Source organism: Gopherus flavomarginatus, chromosome 16, assembly GCF_025201925.1.
Source record: "Gopherus flavomarginatus isolate rGopFla2 chromosome 16, rGopFla2.mat.asm, whole genome shotgun sequence".
Lineage (NCBI taxonomy): Eukaryota > Metazoa > Chordata > Testudines > Testudinidae > Gopherus > Gopherus flavomarginatus.
Window position 1 is genome coordinate 16,286,868 of NC_066632.1, and position 10,246 is coordinate 16,297,113.

A 10,246-nucleotide genomic window follows, 5' to 3' on the forward strand; every position below is an offset into this window, starting at 1 on the left:
CTCGTCCCCAGTTAACTCCAGACTAAGAACCTCCTCCTCTGCTCAGTTCCTTTCCCCGGGCCAGGAGGTCACCTGATCTCTTTGTCTCCAACACCTTCAGTTGGCACCTTTGCAGAGGAGGGGCCCAGGCCATCAGTTGCTAGGAGACAGAGGGTCAGGCATTTAGGTGCACTGGCCCTTTGCTCTGCCAGATACTTAAGAACTGCCTAGGGGACACTGAGGCACCAACACAGTATTCAGAGAAAACATTAAGAACATTCCTAGTTCATCACACTCACCTCCAGCAGGCATGGAAGGACAGTAATCACAGGCTCAGCACTGCCAAATGGGCCTTACCAGATCGCGAGGCGATAACGTGGCCGGGGCTGAGGCTGAGAGCTGGACATTGAGGTCAGGTAAACCCACCCCACCCAGGCGTGACTTGGGGCTTGACACAGGGACAAAGGAAGCCAAGCTGCGGGGGCTGTGTCATGCTGGAATTTGCAGCTGGCTCAGCTGCCAGGCAGGGGCCGTGCTGGAGCACACGTGGGGGATCAGCTCTCTGATGTACGCGCTGGGGCCGTGGCACATCTGGTGCTGTGGAGCTCCAGCTGAGTTAGCCGAGAACGACTTGAGTGCAGACAAGCCTGGACTTCGGGGGCCTGGTGCTTGGGGACATGAATGATCCCACAAGGAGGGGCTCCCTTGTTATCCCCATATTGCAGTGGGGGAAGTTGCAGTGCAGAGGGAGGGGAAGTGACTCGCCAAAGGTCGCCAGTCGGTCTGTGGCAGAGCCAGGAATGGAACCCAGGAGTCCTGCCTCCCTCCTCCTGGCACAAGCACTGAGCCCCAGATTCCTGTAGGTGCAGCTCAAAGGGAGGAGCCATCGGTACGAGCTCATTAACTTGCTCCATACCATGAGCTCGGCTCCTGAGACGTGAAGGCAGCTGTCCGTCCATCTGTGTGTGTGTGTGTCCTGGCTGTCCATCTGCCTCGCTCAGTGTCAGGTCTGTGGGTCTGTCTCTCTCTGGGCTGCCTGCATCTCTCCCTTAAGCTGTCTAAAGAACAAGCCCATCTGAGTGATGTGAATTCAGGGCCCTGTCCTTGTAGAGCCTGGACACCCCCATCCCCCTGCTTCTCCCCAGCGGGCGCAGCCCATCCAGCCCCATCAGTCTCCTCCTCCCTGAGGATTAGGGCTTGCTCATAGCCAGCAGGGAGGCTGAGATCCCAACCAGGAGGCCAGATAGTGGGCACAGGCCACCACCACAGACACTAGAAGCTGGACTGAGACCCTGGGACCCAGTCCCCCCTTCAGTAACGGCTTTGGGATCACTCATGTCCCACCAGCTCTGGAACCTACCACTGCTGCACTGCTCCATCCCATCCCACTGCCAGCCCTGCGCCCCCCCCCCCCCCCACTGCCCTGGATTTACCTGCCACCACTCTGGTACCAGCTCCTGGCTGGTCTCTCAGATCCATGATGCAGATGGAGAAAGAGCCCATGTGGCTGCCTCTGACAGAGATGGAGGTGGGGGAGGAACCTCTAAGGGCTGGACCTAGGGCCAGATCATGCTAGGCTCTCCCCTTCTTACTGGGAAGGGGCTCTGCGGGTCACACTGGGTCGTGGGCAAATCTGGGGCAGCCTAGTGCCCAGTTGCATTGCTGCACGGAGGGATGGAATGCAGCTCACCCGTCCAGTGTCAGCAAAGCGCCACTTCCCTAGTGTAGCCGGGCCCTGTGTCTGGGACAGGTGCTGGCTGGTGAGCTGCACTGATTGGGCTGAGCCTTCTCTCTCTCGGTGCCATTCACAGCCCTCTCCAGTGTCGCTGGCGTGTCCTACCCGGTGACAGGTTGTCAGCTTAGCAACTGTCATGAGGGTGACAGCAAGTTTCCGGATGCCTTAGAGCTGAGCCGGTTACCAGAGGGAGGCTTGCACAGAAGAGCGATGCAGCTGGCACTGGCATTGCCTTGCCTGTCACCTCTGGGGGGCACTTCCTCTCTGCCCCCTCTCTTTGGATCCAGGCCCAGCCTCCTCGCTAGGCAGGTGGGGTCCCACTTCCACTTATTGCCCTGCCATTTGCGCTGCTGCCCCCAGACAGCCTGGATTCAGAGGCTCGAAGACCTAGTGGACTGGAGACAAGTGAAAGCTCCCGCTATGGCACACTCCCATATGTCATGGGGGCTTGGAGAGGACTTGGAGAGGTTCCGTCAGCCGGCTACTGTGATAGTTGTGGTGGTCATGAATGGCCTAGTGCTGGGAGCCAGAGCTGGTCAGCGTCATGCCTTGCAGAGCAGACGCGAGTCCCGCTATGCATCTCAGTCTGAGGGCAGCTGCCCCTCTGACTGAGCTGTCATTAGTGGGTCAGGGGCTGCACCCTTCAGGGGTTAGCCTGGCTGGGCTAGGTACCTTGGGCTGGGTAGGGATGTCACCCCTCCTGTATCTGAGCTGGATCGGCATCTCCTCCTACCCTAGGGGGCATGTCAATTGTTCCTCTCAACCGTTTATCATGCTGATTTCAAATAAAGGGCAGCCCGGTATAGATTCCCAGAGTTCCCAGCAGGTGAGACTCACCAGCCCTTCATGGCCCTAGATCCCTGTGTTCTTGGTGAGGCCTCTGGGATAGGCTGGAGCCTGCCTCCTTCCCACAGCGAGGACAGAACACATGGGGGATCAGTGGGATCCTTTAAGGACTAGAATCCTCTCCCAACCATGTGTGGCCAGAGGGCTGCACTCTGCCTGTGCCGGGGTCACCTTTAATGCCCAACATTAGTTCTAATTAGGGAGGCCACCTGTCCTGTTTTTTGAGATATGTCTCTTATTTGGTGTGTCATGTCCCATTACCATGGTCCAATTAATGCTGCTAATCAGGGTTTGACCAGATGCAGAGTGTTCCAAAGGACTGGTCCTGCGCTGGGGCACAGAGCTGGGATCTGGGGTAATAAACACAGAGCCCTAACGTTAGCTCTGCCCATTTAGTTTCCATCCACATGATTTTTGTGACCTGGAGATGTAGATGGTCACTAGTCCTACTCATTGTTAGTGTCGGCACGGGCTCTCGCTCCCCATGTGCTGCTTTTCCTTTAGGGTGTAATAGACAATGATCCACCATGTAGGATTTGAGAGAAATGGAGCTGAAATCCTTGAGATAGAACCTTGTTATCTAGGAAATCCTACAGGCTCTGAAGAGCCCTTTCAATGAGCACACATAAAATCCCAATAGACCTGACCACGGTCTTCAGGGCCCTTCCACAGGTGCTCACAGCCCATAGAACCCGACCATGTTCCTCTAGACTCTTCCACAGGGGCTCACAGCCCATAGAACCCGACCGTGTTCCCCGGGGCTCTTCCATAGGGGCTCATAGCCTGTAGAACCTGACTGTGTTCCCCGGGGCTCTTCCATCAGAGCTCACAGCCCGTAGAACCCAACCGCGGTCTCTGGGGCTCTTCCATAGGAGCTCCCATCTCATAGACCCTGACTGTGTTCCCCGGGGCTTTTCCATAGCAGCTCACAGCCAATAGAACCCGACTGTGTTCCCCAGGACTCTTCCATAGGGGCTCACAGCCCATAGAACCCGACCGTGGTCCCCGGGGCTCTTCCATAGCAGCTCACAGCCAGCGCTTAGCTGTTCAGATTCCAGGCACTCTCTCCTTTTTCCTGAATGCTCAAGTGTGCTTTCCTCTTTGTTAGTTTCTGTTTTTAACCTGTCAAGGGATTTGTCTGGGGATTGTGCTGCAGTGAAATGACCGTTTCCTAGGGATGGAGGAGGGTAGCTGTGTGGTTAAGGCTTTGGACTAAGATTTGAGAGATCTGGGTCTAATTCCCCATTTAGCCATAGACTCTGTGTACGTGATCTTATGCAAGGTACTTAATTCATCCTGTGTCTCTGTGTGGAACAGAGAGTTCCCTCCTCATGGGAGGCGGGAGGAGAGGCTGTTAAGCAGGTGCTCGGTACGAGGATGATGAGCTGGATAGTTGCCTAGGTAGAGTTGCCTGGTGTCCATTGCGGTGGTGCTGCAGGTAACTCACATGTTGCATGGACAGAACTAGCTTCAGGCTCTCCCTGCCAGCTGTTGTCACACACAAGGTGAGAAGGCTCATGCTGTCAGACAGAGCTGCTGTGGACCAGGTTCAGATTATGCCATTCACCCTCCTCCATGTGTGACCAGCGTTTCCTGTGTCATCTCTTTTCTCGCTGCAGCATTGCCAAGCTGTGACCTTCCTTCTCTGCCCACCTGGCCAGAACTCTCCCTTGATGCCGCAGCTGCCACATGCCCCTTCTGGCCTGGATGCCTGCAGTTCCCCTACACTCCCCCGTCCATTTCGAATGCTGCTGCTAAGGTCATCTGCCTGGGTCATTGCCCAGGCCAGGGCACCCCTCCCTTGGCCACCCCTCTTCCAACACAGACGTCTACCCTCACCCTGGCAATTCCTTCCCCCCTCCACCCTGCACAGCTTAGTCCCGACTTCTCACTACCTACTATCATATGACAAGCTCAGAGAGACTCTGCCCTCCTTAGCCTGATTCCCACAGTCCCCTCCACCCTCCATTCCCTGAGCAGATCCATAAAGCCAGCAGCTCATCCTGCTTTGAATTCCCCGGGCGCCCCGCTCTGCAATGATGCAGATAGGAAACTGAAAGCTGGTGCTTGTTAGACTGGTGGAGAGCTGCCCTCACATTGCTGCCTGGCCACAGATAGAGTGCAGAGCTGGTGTGTGCTGTTACTGCCACTACGTCCCTTCTTAGCCCACAAAGTCCTTGGGGCAGCGATTCACATTCGTTCATCTGTGCAGCACCTGGTGCCCTGGTCTTGATTGAGCCTCTAGGTACTGTTGTAACATAAGTAATAAATAACCATTATCTCAGTGTGTCCACAACACTCCCTTTCCTGGAGAAGAGACCACCCTGTCCTCCGCCCCTGTGACCCAAGGACCTTTTGGTGCCAGCTGGCAGAGGGCGACATAGAGGGACAAGGTTGCCCTGAGTTCACCAAAAGAAAGCCATGTAAGGTGTCTGCTTACAGCCTGTCACACACATCAATCATTACGAGACCTATGTGCAGAAAATATGTGAGGAGTTCTGGGTATATGCTGAAAATTATGTGCTCTCAGCATTATTGTTAAAAGCCGGTCAGTCATGCTTGGAGACAAACTCCTCCAGACAGGAGGTGGGAGACCCTATCGCCCTGGGCATTGTGTATGTCACACCAGAAGTCTCTTAGTGAAGTGAGGCAAATGCTAATGAAGAGCTGGCAGAGATTTCAGAAGCAAAGGAACAGGAAGAGGTAGACAGTGGGGGATGGGGGCCTGTTTTCAGGAGAAGATCAGAGTTCTGCTCTGGTGTTTCTGGGCATGCAGAGAGACACTCTGGTGACGCGAAGCTGCCAGCAGGGTCGATCTGATGAAGGGGGTCCCAGCCATGCTGGTTGAAAAGGCCTAGAGGTAAACTTGGCTGCAGGAGACAGCCTGGCTTGTGGGTTAAGTTGAGGCTCTAGAAAGTTTTATGTGTAATCCTGTGTTTCCAGTCCTCATACCTACTGCCACTGGAGTGTCTGTTAATAAACTCTTTCTCGTTTTCACTGTGGCTGTAGCTAAGTGCGGTATGTTAAGCGAAGTGGTGATCCTGAGTTCAGACCACTTTGCTGGTGTGTACTGTTCCTTGGGGAGCAGACTCGGAGGGTTCTGTGATTGTTCTGGATTGGGGCTGAGCCCTCCAGAGGGATGCTCAGAGGACTCAGGGCTGGTATATGCCTATCGCTGACCTGTACAGACAGGGTGAGGCCGGGGCAGGCCTGGGAGGCCGGGCTTGTCCTGTCAGAGGCTGGTGGAGTCACAGAGCTGATCCACAGCAGGCACAGACAAGACTCTCACGCTAAGAGCAAGTGGTCATGAAGGGTCTGGGTACTGCTGGGGAGTGTAACAGTGGCATAGTTGGCCGGATCTATACTCAGTTTGCAGGTTAGCTAAGGGTCACGCTCCAGGCACTTATATACAGTTAACGTAGATACTCGGAGGCTCAAGGTAGAAAAAAGGCTGTGGGTTGTTGTTCTCAGTGTGTTTCTTTTGAGTAAGGGGATGGAGCAGCAGGAAAGGCAGGGTCATGCTGGAGGCACCAGGAAGCAGCAAGAAGAGTCGCTCACTCCCAGACACAGCACAGACACACCTGTACAGTGCACAGACTCCCAGAGCTGCTCTGCGTGGAGCCCTGGCCAGCTCCCACGGGCTGCTCTCTGCAGCTCCACACTCCCCAGGCTCTCCAGCTAGGAGCTAAGGTGAGTCTTTCTGTACAGAGCAGCCTGCTGCTCCTTTGAGTCTCTCCCTGAGCTGAGCCCTTTATATGGACCAGGTCTCTGCTGGGAAGCAGCCAGAGGTGAAAGTAAGCCTGTCCAGGCTTAGAGCTCCCCGTGGCTGCAGGCAGCCCAGAGCCCTTTGAATCCCTGCCGCAGCTCTGGCGGCTGGGCTGCGGTCAGGATTTAAAGGGCTCAGGGCTCCCCTCAGGGGCAGGAGCTCTGGGCCCTTTAAATCCCTGCCCCAGCCCCACAAAGCTCAGGGTTCCCCCTGGCAGCTGGACCCCCAGTCCCTTTAATTTGCCCCTGAACCCCGGGGGAGTCCCAGCCACCTCTTGAGCTGGAAGCCCCTGGTTGATGTAAAGGCCCTGGGTCTCCCAGCCACAGCCGGTGCCCCAGGGCCTTTAAATCTTGAGAGGCCATGCCTCTTCCAGATGAGGCCATGCCCCCTCAGGACTCCAGCACTACCGGTAAGTCCTGTACATTACTTTTACCCCTGGAAGCAGCTAATCAGTCTAGGTGGCGGCTGGGCCTTGTCTCACCTTAAAAAGCCTGTCAGCTTGTGACAGGGCCTAGGGCTTGACCCTCACAGCCTGTCTCTAGGGGACGTTGTGAGGCTGCACCTTGCTCTTAGGGCTCCTTGTCCCTCACAACTTGGGCTTAAGATGCTCGGTGCTAAGACTCTTATCTCCCAGCCTCAGCCCTTGCCCTCCTGAGGAATAAAGGGGTCTCTCTGGGGCTCGAGGGCCAGCTAATTGTGACACTTGGGGGAAGGGTGACCAGACAGCATGTGTGAAAAATCGAGACGGGGTGGGGGGTAATAGGATCCCATAATAGAAAAAAAACCAAAATTGGGACTGTCCGTATAAAATCAGGACATCTGGTCACCCTACTTGGGGGTTACCTGAGGTATCCAAGGGAAATCACTAACCTGCTCAGCAGAGAAAGCCCTGTCTGCGCCCATGGGCAGAAATGGTCCCCAGCCACCAACAGCTGGCAACACCTTGCTCTTTCCTTCCGCGACTGGCAGCTGATACCCCACCTTGTTACACTTGAGTGCCCAGTCCTTCCAGACACCCACAGCGTACACTGGTTCTCTGCCTCTGTGGAAACAGGGCCCAGGGCGCGGGTCTCACCTTGGCTCAATACTCTGGGTAGCACAAGGCACTTAGACGAGGGTCTAGTAAACGCAAATGGAAGTTTATTTAATGGAGCTTGAGACAGATTCAGCTAAAAGCAAGTCCAAGGATTTGGAAACAAGGTTACCGCTAAAAGAAACGATGGAATGCAATCCACAGCCAGTGTGTGTTAACGAGCGATGTCCTAATACGGTCTCTCTCCCCCTTGTGGCGCTCGTCCAGTCCAGAGAGCTGGGCTCCACCTTACACACCCGCTGGCAGTTTCTCCTGTGCAGTGGATAAGACCTCGTGCCATTTTGGCTGCTGTCATACAGTTACAGGTTCTTCCGATTGTCTCTCTGCCCAGAACATTCTCCTGGGTTGGTTGGGTTTTGCAAATGCTGATGTCTTCACCTCGCAGAGCCAGTGAGCCAAGGGCTGTCTGCACGGGGGTCCAGTGCTCTCAGCGAGGATGGTGTTAGCCCCGAGACACCCCCTCACCTCAGGTGGCAGGTTTCACTGCAGCAGTTTTGCAATCTAGCAGTCTACATTTTGCATCTCTCGCAAACTGTGTCCTGTACGAACATCTGGCAGTAGCCACGGTCCTCTGCTGGCCTAGCTTTTGGCAGAGGCCACACACAACTCCCCTTGGGGAGATATTGAGCAGATGGTTGGACATGAGGGTGATATACTTGCCTGGCTCGGTCTGCGTCATACTGATGCTGTGATGGGGATGGGACTTCTCTGACACTGGACTTGATGGAGATGGAGGAATGACCTGCTCGCTGTTGCACCCCTCCCCCACAGTGGCACTCACCTGTGATGAGACACACCTTCCTGTGGAGATCTCAGGGCCGTTTCACAGCAGTTTCTTCCAATGGCAGAGTTTCTGTAAATGCAACCATTGCTAGCTAGGCACGGCACAGTCAGACCAGGCGCAGGCTCCTGGCTAGGTACAGGGCACGGCGCGATCAGACCAGGCGCGGGTTCCTGGCTGGACACAGGGCATGGCGCGGTAAGCCCAGGCGCAGGCTCCATGCTGGACAAAGGGCACGGCGCGGTCAGGCCAGGCGCAGGCTCCAGTCTGGACGCAGGGCACAGCGCGGTCAGGCCAGGGGCAGGCTCCAGGCTGGACACAGGGCACGGCGTGGTCAGGCGGAGCGCAGGCTCCAGTCTGGACACAGGGCACAGCGCGGTCAGACTGGGCGCAGGCTCCAGGCTGGACACAAGGCACGACATGGTCAGACTGGGCGCAGGCTCCAGGTTGGACACAAGGCATGACATGGTCATGCCGGGCACAAGCTCCAGGCTGGACACAGGGCATGGCAAAGTCAGACTTGGGGCAGGCGCCTGTCTCAAGTACCCTAACTTTAATCCACTCCTCGGGGTCTCTGCATGGCTGCTGCAAAGCGTAATTCCCAGCTCAGGGATATCTACATGCGCTAGCTTTCTACTAGCTAGGGCACTAAAAATAGCAGTGTGGTGGCACAGGAGGTGCGAGGGGGGAGCTATGTTCCTGTTTGAAACCCTAGGTCCACACTTGGGGGGCAGCCCTTTGTGACGCGGCCATCCAGCCAGCTGCACTGGTGTAAATAGTGTCTTAACTAGGGGCTTGTAGCAGGGGCTAATATCAAGCCACTTCTGCCACCGTTTGGGTCCAGTAACTCCCTGCTGTGCTGCGGGACACCCCAGAAAGCAGCGCTCTCAGCAGCCGGTCCCAGCTTGCTGCTCCTTTCCACTGTGTTCTGCATGTTTCCAGGGAGAAAGTCCCGACTGCTGCCCCACAGCCTCCTGCAACCCCCACCAGGCTCCATTTGCTTCACCCTCTGATGCCTCACACATTCCAGTGTCCACATCCCAGTGGGCTCTGGGCCCCCAGCTCCTCTGCATGGAAGGGAGACACTCCCGGGGGAACAACAGGTCTGTCTGGCCCCTGCTAGCCTGTTGCAGGAGGCTGTGGCAATATGTGGCAGAAGGGGCTTGTTTCTCCCTGGCTGATAGCTGCCCACGGCCTGCTGACCAGGCACTCACAGCAGCTGCCGTGTTTTCCCCATAAACATGCAGCTGGTTCATTACATGGAGTGGAAGCGAGGGTGCCTGGGAGCTCTCCAGCCTTGCTGACACCCTCCCTTCTCCTGGCTTTTCCTCCAGGTCACCTTGAGCATCTTTGAGCTGGCCACAGCTGCCGGGATCCCATGCGACATTGACCCAGCCCTGGTGACTGCACTTTCCAACCTGAAGACAGGTAAGAGCCAGGCTGGGAGCTGCCAGGCCAGGTCACAGCAGGGTCCCTCTAGCCCAGTCTCCCAGCGCTGACACCGCCCTGGGTTCTGGCTGCACTCGCACATTCAGTCGTGTTTTAACATGTGATTGTGAATCGTGACACACGCTTCTGTCCCAGCTCACACACACGTAGGCTAGAGACATTTGTGTCTGGAACAATACTCAGCTTCCACAAAGGAGGGGCTCTGGAGGGGGTCGGCCCTGTCTACACTAGAAAGTGGTAGCGTTTTAACACTCCCAGTCTAGTCAAAGCAGTACATTCCCACCCAGCATGAATGCAGTTATTTCAGTTTAAAGAGGCTTTATGTCAGTACAGCTATCCCCCCTAAGGCTGGTGCCAGTGTGACTATATCAGTACAATATCACTCCCCACACCTGACAGACCCAAAACAGGACACTTTCAAGTGAGGACCAGGTCTTAGTTAGCCAAGTGCTTTGACGATACAAGTGCTAAGGTGACCTTGGGCAAGTCACTGCCCTGCTCTGTGCCTCAGTTTCCCCTCTGCAAAATGGAAATGATGATAGTGACCTTTGCGTTCTCTTCATTAAGGGCTTGTTACACTGCTCTACAGCCAAAATG

At 55.7% G+C, this 10,246-nt stretch overlaps 1 pseudogene; it reads left to right on the plus strand.

The window, feature by feature from the left end:
- Positions 1–9,748, plus strand: part of LOC127035565 (nck-associated protein 1-like) — a 51,969-nt pseudogene extending 42,221 nt beyond the window's left edge.
- The last annotated feature ends 498 nt before the right edge of the window (positions 9,749–10,246 follow it).